This window comes from Barbus barbus, assembly GCF_936440315.1.
Source record: "Barbus barbus genome assembly, chromosome: 1".
Classification (NCBI taxonomy): domain Eukaryota; kingdom Metazoa; phylum Chordata; class Actinopteri; order Cypriniformes; family Cyprinidae; genus Barbus; species Barbus barbus.
The window spans coordinates 42,051,659-42,067,868 of record NC_136729.1 but is presented as its reverse complement, the minus strand read 5'-3'; positions in this window follow the sequence as shown (position 1 = coordinate 42,067,868).

Genomic DNA, 16,210 nt, shown 5'->3' with positions numbered 1-16,210 from the left:
TTAAGATTTTAGTGAGTTGATCCAGATCATCTTTTAATTTGTCTTCAAACTGCTAATAAATTTGTTGGATTTAAAAATATTTAAGGATAATTAAGGAAAATTGCATTCAACTACTTTTAGAAAAGAAACGGACAGGAATACTATTCTAAGAGCAGACCGTTTTCATCCCTCATGGTTGACTAATAACATTCCCTTTGGACAATTTCAGAGGTTAAAAAGAATTTGTGATAAGGAGGAGGATTTTGACATCAAGGCCCAAGATATGACTCAGAGATTTAAATAACGGGGATATAAAAATAGTGTGATTGAGAATGCATACAATAAAGTTAGTAAGTAGAGATAAGTAGAGATGAGTTATTGGTAGAGACAAAAATCAAGTCTAAAAAAAAATTCAGTTTATTTTGTTACACAATACAGTACAGAGGCAAAAAAAAAATAATTAAAAACTAATTGGGAAATCTTGATGAGTGATCCTCACCTTAGGGAAATTTTACCAGAATCTCCTTCCATTGTGTTTAAAAGAGCTCCAAGACCAATCACCTGGTTATGTTCAAATGTGGGAAATTACAGATGTGGCAATTGCAATAATTGTGAGAATATGGTTAAGACAAATATATTTATTGATGTAACATCAGGACGTAAGTTTAAGGTAAATTAATTTATTAATTGCAATACTTCATTTGTTGTGTATAGGTTGGAGTGTCCATGTGGTTGCTTTTATATAGGGATGACTAAAAGGAAATTAAAGCTGAGATTAGCAGAACATAAGAATGCTATATGAATCTGTAATACTCAATATCCCATGGCCTTACATTATAGAGATAAAAATCATGGTAGTACATTGAAAACAGTGGGTATAGAACATATTCCGAGGTCAATAAGAAGAGGAGATAGGATAACAAGTTTACAACAGAGAGAGTCTTTCTGGATTTACACTTTGAAAGCAACACAATTTCAAGGCTTGTAATTGATTTCTGTTTCCTTTAATTATGATAGATTTTTAGATTACTTTGAGATTTATATATATTGTTTTTTTTTCTTCACTTCAATATTTGTTACAGTGTTTTGAATTGATTGATTATGATTACGATAAGTAATTCTCTCATTGTTACTTCGATACCTGTTCCGGTGACTACGTCATGTGATGAACTGATTGCTTGAATGAACTCTGTGTGTGTTTGTAAATTGACACCCTGATGAAGGCGAGTTAGCCGCAATGCGTCGGTGCACAAATGTGTTGTTTTTAAATTCTAAAGCCATGTGAATAAAGGCTTTTTAATTCGCAAATATGTAAACTTGCAATTCTGAGAAATGTACGAATTTAAAGAAGTTAAAAAGCCGGAATTAACTTGTGTGTTTTTGTGCACACTTGGCGAATAAAAGCTCATTCTGATTCTAATTTTGAAATGGGCTTCCATACTTTGGAACACACACACAATCTGAATTCCAAACCTTTGACTGGTAGTGTGAATTAAATGATAAACAGGGCAACGTTTGATTAAGTTGCTGGTAAAGATCCCCTCAACATCGTTAACCTTGTTCTTCCACTTGAGAGCAGCGTCTCCTTAGACCAGCAGTCATTCTCACTCCTCTGATCCTGCATCCCTGAAGCTATGTGTCGAGATCATCTCTCTTTAGGCCAACCAGCTCTCGAAAATGAGTAAGTATTGAAGAAGGGCCTCTAACTACATGCTGATAGTTTTGATTGCCTGAGCTTATCTCACTATGTAGCTGTCACTCTCACTTCCTCTCTTGCATAAGTTCTCTGCTTTTTCTGAGTCTCATTAACTTGACATACCATAAGCCAGCATTTCCAGAGCCAGATGGTTGATTAAGCCATATTCTGTTCCTGACTAAGTCACACAGGGAGGATAATATAACATTTACGATGTGGAAAATGCATAATTCTCCACGCATGCTACTATAGGCACAGTTAACCCAAAAATGAATACAATTTCATCATTCACTCATCCTCATGTTGTTCCAAACCTGTACGAATGGCAACCGAAGAATTGCTGGTAGCCTTTGACTTCAATTGTATTTATTTATTTTTTTATAGTATGGAAGTCAATAGCTACCAGAAACAGTTTTGTTACCAACATTCTTCAAAATATCTTCTTTTGTGTTCAACACAAGAAAGAAACTTGTACAGGTTTGGCGTAACTTTAGGGTGAGTAAATGATGACAATTTTATTTTTTTGGTGAACTATCCCTTTAAAATGCTCTTTATGTAACAAGAATACAAATGACAATTAATGTTTTACAGAATTCGCCTGGCATTTAAGTGTCATTTAGATCCTCTTTGTTCAACGGTTATGATGAATTATGTCTTTCTTGTGACATTCAGAGTTGGCATGAAGAATTGTGTTGTCATTTTAGTGGAACAAATGCACAAAACAGATTTGGCCTTACATAATAAGCCTGGGGAGCTGACTTGAAAGCATTTTTCCCCTCTGTGAAAGCAGGAAGTATTAGCTGGCCCAGGGTATCTCTATTTATTGCATGTTACAGTGGAGGATAATAGGATTTGACCGATTATGTGAAAGTTATGAACTTTATGACACCCATCTCTAGGCATTTTAACTTCAGCAAAAATCATGTTGGGCAGGCGCGTGCAGAAGATGGGGGGGGGGGGGGGGGGGGCTTTGGGGGCTCGAACCTCTGCCCCTTTTCAAAATTATTTATTCATAAGTGCCCCTCTCGGACAAATAGCAATGATATTGTGGTCAATAAAACAAAATGCATTTGAATTCTAATTAACATGACAATTTGTTCAAAACAACTACTCGCTCAAAAGTCAGAAAATTCCTGTTTATTTTTACATATCTGTCAATCTGAGGAGTTGCTATGGGTTGCGTGCGTTTTCGGAAACCATAGGCTCTCGAGCCATATATGGTTCTTTCAGTGAGTGAATATGGGTCGAAGGAAGGAAAAAATAAACCAAACAATATTTTAAACATTTTTCATCAATAATCAAAGCTAGTGTGTCGATTTAATAAAAAAATCCATATTACATATTTTAGAATATTACATAATTCACCAATGCCCATTAGTCATGTAGCTAAACCAACCAATCATGATCTGGCACAAGAAGTTCAAATTTCATTGGACAATATGTGAAGTGGAGCGGTTATTTTCTGTTCCCTTTCAGGAATGTCGAGCTGCGTCCGAAGACGCTATGGGAACGCTCTCAGCGTCATTCCGCTCTGAATATCGTATGCAATCAGTCCAATAGAAGGGCGAAGCGTCACGGGCGGGGTGACGTCACGACCAGGAAGTATATAAGCACGTGAGGCGGCGCCCGCGTTAGCTTTCTGTCATTCAGCAAGCGCTCTGTGTGTGTGTCAGTCCAATCTGTCTTGTGAGTCTTATTTACTGTTGTTTGTCCTGAGTGAAAGTGACAAGAATGCCTAAAGCTAAGACAAAGACAGGGGGTGATCTCAGATCACGTTATAGGTTGTGTGTTAGTCCTTGCCCGCGCTACATTACGGGTGAGGACACACATGATCTGTGCGTGGTCTGCCTGGGTGCGGAGCATGCGGCAGTGGCTCTCGAGGGAGCCGTTTGCCCGCACTGTGAGCGGCTCTCGCTGCGCACACTCCGCACCCGGAGGGCTCTCTTTGAGAACGGAGCCTTTGTGAGCGTCCCACGCGGTGCTGGCCCCGCTTTTGCCGAGGCAGAGCGGCGGCTGCACTCGTGGGGTTCACAGGCTGATTTGGCGGACGAGAGTGAGACGGGAATTTCCCTATCTCCTCCCGTAACCGCCAGATCTGGTGCCCCGTCTCTTGAGGGAGCGGTTCCTTCCTCTCGAGACGAGGGCTCGGAGCTCCGTCTCTCGTCCTCTGAGGAGGCTGAGCCGACGAGGGTTCGCCACCCACACCCCAGTACAAGGAGCTTTTAGAGGTGGTTACTAGGGCAGTGGCCAAGCTGGACATCAGTTGGCCCCCCGAAAAATCAACAAAGCCGCAGCCAAGCCTATTAGATGAGCGTTTTCTGCGCTCGCGGCAACCACCTCACCGCAGGAGCCTTCCATTTTTCCCCGATCTCCACGCGGAGGTGTCGAGATCGTGGTCGAGACCGTTCTCGTCCCGCCCGTTCGTCCCCGCATCATATTATTATGGAAATGTGCGGGACCTGGACACGTGCGGGTACAGGACGATGCCACGGGTTGAACGGACGCTTGCGAGCTATCTGTCCCCGCTCACGGCGTCGTCCTTGAAGGCTCCTACCCTGCCTACTAAGCCACTGCGCACGACTTCATCCTTAGTGGGCAGGGGGTATGCGGCAGCAGGCCAGGCCGGTGCGTGTCTGCACACCATGGCGGTGTTACAGGCGTACCAGGCCGAACTGCTGAGAGAGTTAGATGAGGGCGGCGAGGTTAGGCCAGAAGATATTTCTGAGCTGAGAAAGACCGCTGATCTTGCCCTCCGCGCTACCAAGGAGTCGGCCCGTGCCATCGGCCGCTCCATGGCAGCTATGGTGGCGACGGAGAGGCACCTGTGGCTGAACCTGTCTGAAATTCAGGTGAAAGACAGGTTCTGCCTCATGGACGCCCCGCTTCAGCCTTCTGGTCTGTTCGGCGACGCAGTTAGCTTGGTCGTCGACAGATTTCAGGAGGCTCGTAAGCAGGCGGAGGCGTTTCAGCGGTTTCTCCCTCGCCGATCTCTAACTCGGGGGACTGCTGGGCGGGAGCAGTCCCCTCCGCATACCAGCTCCTCGTACCGGGCTGCGCAGAAGCAGAGCGTGGCCACTCGTGCTCCCCCGCGGCGGAGCCGAGGGCGGCGACGCTCTGCGCCGAGTACCTCTAAGCCGAAGGCTGATCTTCGGGATACCCTTATGGCTAGGAGGTCCTCGGCACACAAGTCCTGATGGGCGTGCTCCAGGACTTCGGAGGGCGGCCCCTACTGGGGTGGAGCGGCTTACACCGCGGTACCCGGTGACCGTCTCCCCTCGGTGCCCTCCGGGGATCTGTCTGTCAACCCTGCAGCTCCAGGGCACAGCAGGTCCCAGCGAGTGCTGTTCTCAGAAGTCCCCGCCGGTAGCGACTGAACTCGCCTCAAGCGCCAGAGACCGCGTCTTCCTCCGGACATCCGCAGCAAGACAGTGGTCTGGCCATATCTCTAACACCAGAGGTCAGTCTCGAGAGACTGATTCCCTTAGTAGATCATCTAGCGGCCTGGCAGCGGCTGCCAGATGTGTTTCTTTGGGTCCTGCGGACGGTAGAGCATGGTTATTCCATCCAGTTCGATGGGCCACCTCCGCCGTTCAACGGGGTTTGCGTGACTACGGTCCGCCCCGAGCAGGCTCTGGTTCTGGAACAAGAAGTCGAGAATTTAGTGAGGAAGGAAGCCATCGAGTTGGTTCCTCCTCACGAGACTCGCGCCGGCTTCTACAGCCGATACTTCATTGTTCCAAAGAAGGATGGGGGGCTGAGGCCCATATTGGATTTGCGAGCTCTGAACCGCTCAGTCAGAAAGCTGAAGTTCAAGATGCTTACAGTCAGGCAGATTATATCTCAGATCAGGTCCGAGGACTGGTTTGTCTCGATAGATCTCAAAGATGCCTATTTCCATATATCCATCCTTCCCTCTCACAGGAAGTTCCTGAGGTTCGCTTTCGGGGGCAAAGCGTATCAGTATCGGGTTCTTCCTTTCGGCCTAGCACTTTCACCCCGCACTTTCACCAAGTGTGTGGATGCGGCACTGGTCCCGTTGCGACTGCAGGGCATCCGCATACTCAACTACATCGACGATTGGTTGATTCTCGCTCAGACAGAGCAGTTGGCGGTTCGGCATCGAGATGTCGTTCTCGCCCACATGAGAGAGTTGGGGTTGAGACTCAACGCCAAGAAAAGTGTGCTGTCTCCAGTTCAGAGAACCACTTATCTAGGCGTGGTGTGGGATTCGACCACGATGCAGGCGTGTTTGACCCCTGCTTGGATCGAGTCGATTCTCACGGCAGTCAAGAGAGTGCGTCAAGGCCAGCCATTCACTGTCAAGCAGTTTCAGAGGCTGCTAGGGCTTATGGCAGCAGCGTCCAGCGTGATTCCTTCTGGCCTGCTGTACATGAGGCCCCTACAGTGGTGGCTCAAGAACAGGGGGGTCTCCTTGAGGGGAGACTCGCTCCGCGCTGTCAAAGTGTCACGCCGTGGGTTCCGTGCTTTAGACATGTGGAGAGATCCTCAGTTCTTGATTCAGGGCCCGGTGCTGGGAGCTCCGTGTCGCCGTGTCTCGCTAGCGACGGACGCATCCCTCACCGGTTGGGGTGCGGTCATGAGTGGCCACCCTGCCCGCGGTCTGTGGAGTCGACGCCACCAGTCGTGGCATATCAACCTGCTAGAGATCCTAGCTGTGTTCCGTGCACTCAAGCACTTCCTCCCGGACCTAAGAGACCGCCATGTGCTGGTGCGCACCGACAGCACGGCAGTAGTCTCGTATATCAACCACCAAGGAGGTCTGAGGTCGCGCCCCTTGTACAAGCTGGCGCGCCAGATCCTGGTGTGGGCCCAGGGCAAGCTCCTATCTTTGAGAGCTATTCACATCCCTGGGCATCTCAATGTGGGAGCAGACGTTCTGTCGAGGCAGGGGCTGAGGCCCGGGGAATGGATGCTTCACCCAGATGTGGTGAAGCAGATCTGGAAGGTCTTTGGCCAGGCACAGGTGGACCTCTTCGCCACTCGAGAGTCAGCGCAATGTTCCCTCTGGTTCTCTCTAGCTCCGCCAGCCCCGCTGGGTCTGGATGCTATGGTACAGACGTGGCCGAGGCTGCGTCTGTACGCCTTCCCCCCGATCGCTCTGCTCCCGGGAGTTCTGGAGAGAGTGCGCCGGGACGCGGTCAGTCTACTGCTAGTAGCACCGTTCTGGCCGGGCCGAGTATGGTTCTCGGACCTGATTGCTCTTCTCGACGGCACCCCGTGGCCGGTGCCTGTCAGAAGAGATCTCCTCTCACAGGCAGGGGGCACCATTGTGCACCCCAGCCCAGAGCTATGGAAGCTGTGGGTATGGCCTCTGAGGGGGTGCAACTCGTAGCTTCCGGTCTGTCAACTGAGGTTGTTGAGACCCTCCTTCGTTCCAGAGCTCCCTCTACGAGGAAACTGTATGCCCTGAAGTGGAAACTCTTCACTTCCTGGTGCGGAGACCGCCAATTTGACCCAGTTAACTGCCCAGTTGGTACAGTGCTGGAGTTCCTGCAGGCCCGGCTCTCCGCAGGGTTAACCCACTCCACGGTTAAGGTCTACGTGGCTGCTATTTCGTCATACCACGCCCTTATCGATGGCCAGTCAGTGGGCAGACAACCCCTGGTGATACGTTTCCTCCGCGGTGCGCTGAGGCTGAGGCCTCCGGTGCGACCACGAGTCCCTACGTGGGACTTGGCTGTGGTATTGGAGGCTCTGAGTAGGGCGCCGTTCGAGCCTCTTGAGGAGATAACTGATAGACTCCTCACTATTAAGACTGTCTTCCTGTTGGCCATCACCTCTCTGAGGAGGGTGGGGGACCTTCAGGCTCTTTCTTCGGCCCCTTCTCACATTGACTTTGCGCCCGGCATGGCGAAAGTATTTCTCTACCCCCGTCCGGGGTATCTTCCTAAAGTCCCGACAGTCGTACCACAGCCGGTCGTACTGCAGGCCTTCTGTCCTCCTCCCTTCAGGGAGCCTGACCAGGAGAAGCACCACTGTGTGTGCCCAGTGCGAGCACTTGGCGCATACATCCACAGAGCTGCCCTGTGGAGAAAGACGGACCAGTTGCTGGTATGCTATGGTCCGCCTAAGAGGGGTCTTCCTGCTACGAAGCCCACTCTTAGTAGGTGGATTGTGGATGCTGTTAACCTTGCTTACGAGGCCTCTGGGCTTGCCCATCCGCTGGGAGTCAGAGCGCACTCAACTAGAGGTATGGCGGCCTCAAAGGCCCTTTGGGCAGGTGTCCCAATACAGGACATCTGCGACGCTGCGGGATGGTCCACGCCCCTGACCTTTGCGAGGTTTTACAACCTTGATGTCCGAGCCACTCCGGGCTCCTCTGTCCTCTTGTCCTGACACAGACAGGGACTTGTCAGTATGGAGGCGTTGGTATAGCGTTCCCATAGCGTCTTCGGACGCAGCTCGACGTTCCTGAAAGGGTCCGACCTAGGTTACGTATGTAACCCAGGTTCCCTAAGGGAACGAGAGCTGCGTCTCGCAGCCATACTTCCGGCATCCCTGCCAGCGCTTGCTTCATGACATGGAGCTAACGCGGCGCCGCCTCACGTGCTTATATACTTCCTGGTCGTGACGTCACCCCGCCCGTGACGCTTCGCCCTTCTATTGGACTGATTGCATACGATATTCAGAGCGGAATGACGCTGAGAGCGTTCCCATAGCGTCTTCGGACGCAGCTCTCGTTCCCTTAGGGAACCTGGGTTACATACGTAACCTAGGTCGTTCTTATTCATAAATCGGTTGAAAATGACATGGGACCGATGAGCTTAATTGTGGAGTGATCTGGATCTGCGGTTTGTCTCATATTATAAATCAAATTACGTTGCTGGGAAAATGAATGCTAAATGACTACAAAAGCACTGCACAAAACCGCGCAGCGTCAAAAGTCGCAATTATGGTAATCAGTAGGCTATTCAATTCACTTATATTTATGTGTGATATACACCGTTTACTATTTGATGAAACTATCATAGTTATTTAAGACCAAGTGCCACCTACAGGCCTGTTATGTGAAGTGTAGGCTGGCGAAATGGTGACGTGAAAGGACTTTATTATATTTCCATTTTTCATAATTATGCAGCATTATGAAAGTGTCTTATGCTCATCAAACCTGCATTTATTTGATCAAAAATACAGAAAAAATGTAGCCTAATATTGTGAAATATTAAAATTTAAAAGAATGTTTTTCTATTTTAATATACATTTATACTATTTTAATAAAATATCATTTATTTCTGTGATTCAAAGCTGAATTTTCAGCATCATTACTCCATTCTTCAATGCACGGTCCTTCAGAAATGATTCTAATATACTGATTCATTATCAATGTTGGAAACAGTAGTGCTGCTTAATTTTTTAATTTTGGAACCTGTGAGACTTTTTTGGGGTTCATTGATAAATAAAAAGTTTAAAAGAACAGCATTTATTCAAAGTAGAGATGTTTTCTAAAAATATCAATCTTTCCTATTACTGTTTCTATCAATCTAACAAATCCTCGCTGAATAAAAACTAATTTCTTAAAAAAAAAAAAAAAAAAAATACTGACCTCAAGCTTTTGAATGGTAGTGTATATTGTTACAAAAGTTATATTTTAAATAATTGCTGTTCTTATTTAACTTTTTATTCATCGAAGAATCCTGAAAAAAGTATCACAGGTTTTCAACATTGCTAAGTAAATTAATAAAGTATATTAAAATTTTGATCAAATAAATGCAGGCTTGATGACTATAAGTGACTTCTTGCAAAAATATAAAATAGTAATGTATCCAATATTTTGACCTATATCTTTTTCCCCCTCATATTGCCCCTTTTTTACATTTGAGCCCCTGCCCCTGAGGAACTCTCTGCACGTCCCTGATGTTGGGCATCTAAAAGTCTGTAACAATAGTATTCTCTAACCCTGGGAGACTTCTTTGTATTTTTCCATAGAAATAGTTTTGAATGCATCAGAACGAAAATGATTGTAATTTTTGGAGCTTTTGTATCCTATAGTCCTATACTCTATCAACAAGGATGAATTCTGAAGCACTGAACATAAAATTGTGAAAGTATAAACTGATGTGAATTATAAAATAATTAACTAAACCATTACACTTTTAACAATTATACTTGCACAAAACACATACTGCAATTTGGGCTCAAAATTAGAGTAAAATACTAAATAATCCAAAAGCACAAACATAAACTATCATTTTTTTTAAAAAGTTGTAATAACTCTAAAAAGTATATTGATAACTGTAAAAAGTATTATTGTAAATAGTTTGTGAAAATTTAAATATTAAATACAATTAGTTGTCATTTTTACCTGAAAACATGCTCGTGCTTGTGCTTAAGCTGTGGGCGGCTAGGCTACATGACAATGATATGCTTCACCCTGCAATAATGAGTACTATGTCAGTATTGAAACCATTCTTTATTACTCGCTCATCCCCATGGAAGCTTATTTCCGCCACAGAATAAAAAATATAAAATATGTAAAATAAACTCAACATTATATTATACTATTTTGCAATTCTGAGAATTCTTTTTCTCAGAAAAAGTCTGAATTGTGAGATATAAAATCGCAACTGTGAGAAAAAAAAGGTCACAATGACCTTTTTTGTTCATTTTTTATCCTATGGTGAAAACAAGTTTTTGTACATCCCTGATATTGTAATAATAATAATAATTGAAAAAAAGAGTTTAGCATGCTAACATATCCTATTGCTAGTTATTATCTAACAAAGGAATATATGCTGTCTTCATGCCATGTCGTAATTACTGCAGTTACAAAATGACAACTCAACAACACATTCCTCTCAGAATGATGCTTTATTAACAAGGTTTGGGAGGAGGACGATCAGATAATCAACAACTTTGGGACAGGTGCAACTCGTTTAGCTAACCATCCTAAATAGCATAATACACACACACACACACACATATATATATATATATATATATATATATCTCCAGTGCCCTCCATAAGTATTGGACCAGTAAAGACAAAATTGTTCTGTTGGCTGTGGAGTCAAGACATTTACAAATATGATTAAAAGATGAATATGAGACAAAACTACAGAATGTCACATTTTATTATTGGGTGATTCAACACATAGATGTTTTACCAGATAAGAAGTTCAGCACTTTTAGAGTTTCATCCCTCTATCTGATGTGATTCATAAGTATTGGAACAGTTGCCTCACAGGTCTTTCTAAGTGATCAGCTCTGTCCTGTTGCATTATTTCTTCAGATATTAAAAGCAGGGAATGTGTCGTTTGCCAGGCTACACAGGCTCTTCAAGATTTGCCAGGTTAGCAACACTGCAGGCTACTCGGGCTTTTCAGCATTTCCTGCCCAGCTGAATGTCACAAGCCCCCATGACCTACAGCTACAGCAGCTGAAACAAGCGTGAAGATGCTTCTGCTTGTAACACAGGCCCTCACATCTCATACTTTCCTCCAGCTACTTCTAACCCCTCTTCCTTTTCAGTGGTCTCTAGCTCCCGTAGCACACGCTAGCGTGAGGCTGTCTCCGTTAGCTGTACAGGCTACACAGGCTCTTCAAGATGTCACAAAACCCCACTCCCTTCCCTTGGCCTACAGCAGCTGAAAGAAGCGGGAGGCTGTCTCCGCTTGCAACTCAGGCCCACATATCTCAGGCTTTTCCTCCTGTTACTAATAACCCCTTTTTTCTTTTCAGTGCCCTGCAAACAAGCCTGCCCTGGCCCTTTATGGGCTGCCAGCTCAGGGCCCTGAGAACTTGCTGATTGGCAAAATGTTAGCCCCTTAGCACTGGCCCTGCACTGCGGAGCCCTCACTTAGCCTCCAGGAAGTATAAGCCCTGTTTTATTGAAAATAATAAAGTGTGAACTCACCGTTATGGAGGTAAGCGCTTGCTTTAGTTGGGCTCTTGACCCTTAACTTCTTAACTTTAATGTTTCTCTGGCTGCTATAACTGTGTAAGTTGTGAGAAGATAAACTGATCAGATGGTGATGGTTACTTACTTTTAGTTGGGTCAAGAGCGCAACTAAAGCAAGTGCTTACCTCCGTAACGGTGACTTCAAACTTTATTATTTTCAGTAAAACAGCGTTTTGGCTTCCTGGAGGCTAAGTGAGGGCTGCCCGTGCAAGGCTAGTGCTAAGGGGTCAAAGTTTTGCCAATGAGCAAATTCTCAGGGGCCCTGCGCTAGCAGCCCTAAGTGGGCCCGTAAAGGGACAGTGCTGTTAGACTCAGAATTATGAATTTCTATTGAGTCAATATCAATGCCAAAATAATCTGCAGCAGTCAAGTCGTACAAGTCAGAGCTCTTGACTTTGAGTTTGTAAACCCTAATAAGTTCTATGAGGATATGAATGTTTTTTTTACAATTACAAATGACATTAAGTCAGACATAGTGTGAACACACAAGGTCATTCAGCAAAAAGTATTTGTTCAATGTTCAGTGAACTTGTTTTTGTCTTATTGTACAAACCTAAACTAATTGCCTGGGAAAGTTTCTCTTACATTTAAGTTCACAGAACAAACAATTTTTTGAGCACAGTAGTCTCTTCTTTCACTGTTTACTGCTCAAAATATTTAAGAAATGTCTTTTGATTTGGCATTATATCCAGTTCAGATAATTTATCATCACAGTTCTTCAGGAAGTAATTAATCTCTGATCTCGGTGGATGATGGTAGCCTTTCAGATGGAGTGTTGGTCCCAGAACTAATACTAGCTGATGCGAATCTGCCAATGTCATCTTTCCCCAGCAACTGCACATAAAGTGCCATCTGCTTAGAGGAGCATCTGACTGGAGAACATTTCTTTGAAGTCATGAAATAAAAACTTACTATGTTTTCTGTGGTGATTCATTTCCTCCTCGGCACAATATGTTCTTGAGTTAACCTTCCTCTCGAGCTGTCATTCTAAACAACAGTTTGCTCTGGCTATTGACAGACTTACTCAAGTGCTCTTAGAAATATCATGAGGGGGCACATAGATCATATAACACTGAATAAACATAGCCAGTCTGTGATAATTAACTCTGTACAAGCAATTCCTTAAAAATAGCCGTATTTGCCCTTTCATACATTCAGTATGCTGGAATATTGGGATAGTGATGGTTCGTATAATGAGTGGGTCAGCTGCAAATGAAAAAGCACCGTATTTTAACAGATGAATCATCTGCTGCAATTAGGATAAAGAATTAGAATGTAAGAGGTGGAGATGAAAATGTTATGCCTCACAGGGTCTGTTCATTTTCCCTGTACAAGGGACAAAACCCTAGCATGGGCTAAAAATCTTCATTGATCTTTTAATAATGAGACCTGAAAGTCCTGAAAAGAGATGTACTGTCTATTATGACCAGGACATAAATTAAGGAAAGAAGGAGAGCATTTCAGACAATAGAGTAGGAATTATTCATTAGGATTCATGAAGAGGTGGAGCAGTTTTTACATCAGAGATTTTTCCAGAGCTCTTTATTCTTTCCTGGTTTTAGGATTTAATTCACCTTTCTCTGACAAAGATTATGACTGATTATCAATGCAAATGACTACATATATAAAACGGTAGCTGTATCCAACTATTAATTTGATGTACTTATTTTTAATGTGATTTTTTTTTCATATAATCAGTAAATGGCCTTGTTTCCTGATGTAGCCTTCTAATAAATGGGATTGCAATTGAAACACATGGCATGCGTTTCTCTATTGTCGCTTTGGAAAAAATGTCTGCTAAATACACAAATGTAAAGAATGCGATTGAATAATAACAGACAAACCAAAGAATAGAATCCCAATTTCACAACCAGTTACATCTGAATTACATTATATAATTCTGTAAATTACTGCATACACAGGCTGTAATGAAATGGATGTCATGATAGCAATAAACTATGAATTCTACATTGAATTCCTACATGGATTCCACTCAAATGGCCTGTAGTTTATGATGAATAATAACGATGTTTGAAATGCACATCTAATTCATGCAATTATTAAAGCTGCAGTCTGTAAGTTTTGCCACCATCTTTGTTTGAAACCTGCATCTGCAACCTGCATATTGTCATCTGAACAAGTAACAAGTCTGCCACTTTTGTTCTGACCAACTGAGGAAAAAATAATTACAATACGTTGCACTACCAATGTTGATTAAATCTAACAAACAGTTAGCTCATATCACATAAAACCATGTAAATTATTAATATTATATTTTGTTCTAAAATTGTTAATGTTAACAACATCAGCATTTTGTGACTGTGTATGTAGTGTGAATTACCGTTACATTTCTGTACACTCTAATCTCTAAATGTCATACCATTCGAATTTCATATAAATACTTTTAGCCTTTTTTTGTATTTTAAAATACAAAACTCGCATAATTCCATGTAGGCTATCTGTAATCAGATGCACACTTAAAACCTTAACATAATCTAATTTCAGTCACATATGTTACATAAACACAAAATCCTTTTTGGAATGCATTCCTCCATAAAAATAATAAATTTATTTATCCCAGCTGCTGTGAGTAAACAATCCGCCACCTGCAGCATCCTCACATGCAACAACCTACTAGCCGGGACAACGTCTTTATGTTTATACTGACATGACATAATGATGCGGCAGAATGCTCTAATTTCAAGCGAAAACCTACCAGTACCACTCAAATTAGAAAATATTATTATAAGGTTACCATTGGGAATCGGGCTAAGGTAAGGCAATAGTTTTGAACACTGGCTGGTCATGTAATTGTTCAAAAATTGATTTTGGATAATTTTTACCCAAAAACGGACTGCATCACTATATAATAATTAATATAGACACAAGAAACAACAGCCTTGATGGAAAAGTTTATTGAGAGAAAACAACATGAGGGTGAGTAAATGATGACAGAAGTGTTTGGATGAATTATCCATTTAATTCTTACTGGTTTGTTATTACACATCTAAATGTGTTAATGCATTCACAAATCCCCCATTAGAAATAAACTTTTAATATCCAAAATAGGGCCAACAAACCTACAGGTAGCCTTGTAAGAGTTTACAACTATAAATCAGTGCAGTCAGAGGGAGCTTCTGAGTTTCCACTTTACCACTTAAAGTGCAAGACACTTCAGCCCAGCGGGACTGTTAGTGCACTAATCTACAAGTGGCTTTGGGCGAAATACCTCTGCTAAATAACTAAATATATAGGTCAGTACAGATTAACATACAGGAGGTGGGTATTCTACAATGAGCTGAATGAAATGTTAATGCAATTGCAGACATTTCTCTGTCTAATATAGCCACTGAATTTAGACACTCTGTTCCTTCAACCACACGCCTTCTCTCTCTGAACACATAAAAGGTGGAGAGTTTTCTTATAAGCTAAAAAAACTTTACACAAGCCTCTGTGTGAAATTTTTGGTATATGGATGAGCAGTCAAAAGTGTGTACTCATACTACAGTATGTAAGGACCTGTGTTTTTTATTATTTTATTTTGAAAACTTAAGTAAAAGAAACCAAGTTGAAATGCAAATCAAAATAATTACGCAGCACCAATATTAAAAACTCCCTGTGGTGAAAATAATCAAGTTTTAATTTTTTTTAGTATGCTTAAGGACAAACCATGTGCAAATTCATCAGTCAACATGATTGCTGAACATTTTCTCCTTAAAACTGCAGTGTACCAAAAGACAGTCTCAAAAATGTGGTTTGAAACTGTCCTTTTCTTACCGTCACAGATATGACATGTCAGCTTGCTGGGTGCTTTTAGCAAAGCATTTCTACCTAATAATGTTGATTTTTAGAAGGTAACTGTTTGAGATGGCGAATGGGAACATGTTTTTTGTAACATTAGCAATATATTAATAGCTGTTTGTTTATGTAGTTGTCATCAATCTGGTTCAAGGACTTCCATCCGCTAGCCACAAGAGATTGCTCTTCATTGACTTTCATGCCACACAGATTGTTACACATCACCCTGGACTGCATTTCCCATCATCCATTGCACTGAGTACACACAGCTGTCACCAATCACACGCTCACCTGAAAGCTATAACACCCACTATATAACACACACTCAGATCCTGCTCAAGTCGCTGAGTATTGTTCTGCGTTTATCACTCTCTGAGTGATAGCTGCTTTATGGAGCCTAGTTTCTAGTTCCAGTTAGTCTAGTCATTTCGTGTTGCCTTGTTTCCTGATTCCTGCCTGTGTATCTTGGATTAACAATGGTCTCACCGTTTGGATTCTGTTTGTACCTCGTCTGGACTATTGCTAGTCGATATTTAAATATTTCAGCAGTGGAGCAGTAACATAATATTATTATTAGAAACTGATTCTTTATACTTAAAACACAAAATATCACAACATGTCACAAATGTCTACGTGATCACATTTATAAAAACTAGCATTTCATAAACAAATATTATTATTCATATTTGTTAATGATTACTGAATAGGCAAAAAGGACTGCTTTTGAATTTGTATATTTTTTAAAAGACAAGAAAAAACAATGGACTTGATATAACAAACTCAAAAGGACACAAATCATTGTGGGATATCATAGATAG